The sequence below is a fragment of the Ascaphus truei genome, unplaced genomic scaffold (assembly GCF_040206685.1).
Source record: "Ascaphus truei isolate aAscTru1 unplaced genomic scaffold, aAscTru1.hap1 HAP1_SCAFFOLD_771, whole genome shotgun sequence".
Lineage (NCBI taxonomy): Eukaryota > Metazoa > Chordata > Amphibia > Anura > Ascaphidae > Ascaphus > Ascaphus truei.
The window spans coordinates 106,940-107,500 of NW_027457106.1; the positions used below are offsets into that span (position 1 = coordinate 106,940).

At 53.8% G+C, this 561-nt stretch overlaps 1 protein-coding gene across 1 annotated transcript in view; it reads right to left on the reverse strand.

The window, feature by feature from the left end:
- Positions 1-417: 417 nt before the first annotated feature.
- The window catches only part of LOC142486184 (SWI/SNF-related matrix-associated actin-dependent regulator of chromatin subfamily D member 3-like), a 71,833-nt gene continuing 71,689 nt past the window's right edge, over positions 418-561 (reverse strand). Inside the window, exon 7 of the mRNA XM_075584836.1 lies at positions 418-561. This exon is cut by the window's right edge and continues 600 nt beyond it. The gene's annotated coding sequence lies outside the window, so the exon portion shown is untranslated.

Consider the following 561-nt stretch of genomic DNA (forward strand, 5'->3'; position numbering starts at 1 on the left):
CTCTGCCCGGTCACATCACACACACGCAGCTCTGCCCGGTCACATCACACACACACCCAGCTCTGCCCGATCACACACACCCAGCTCTGCCCGATCACACACACACCCAGCTCTGCCCGATCACACACACACCCAGCTCTGCCCGGTCACATCACACACACACCCAGCTCTGCCCGATCACACACACCCAGCTCTGCCCGATCACACACACACCCAGCTCTGCCCGGTCACATCACACACACACCCAGCTCTGCCCGATCACACACACCCAGCTCTGCCCGGTCACATCACACACATACCAATCCATGAATGGAAAAGATAAGAGGGGGATCATTCACAACGTGTGTTTGATTCTGCGTCTTTTATTTCGTTTTTTTGAGCTAATGTTGAAGAGAATGAAAGAGACACAAACTCGTGTTCAGCACTTTAAATGGCACTTTATTTAATACGCTGCCGCCTCGGTGACTGCGTGGGGGGAGAGCCTCTACGCAGCACAGTATAATGTACACGTGATCACGCAGTGCATGCAGCCGTGTGCAAGACACGTTCCTTGGGACATGT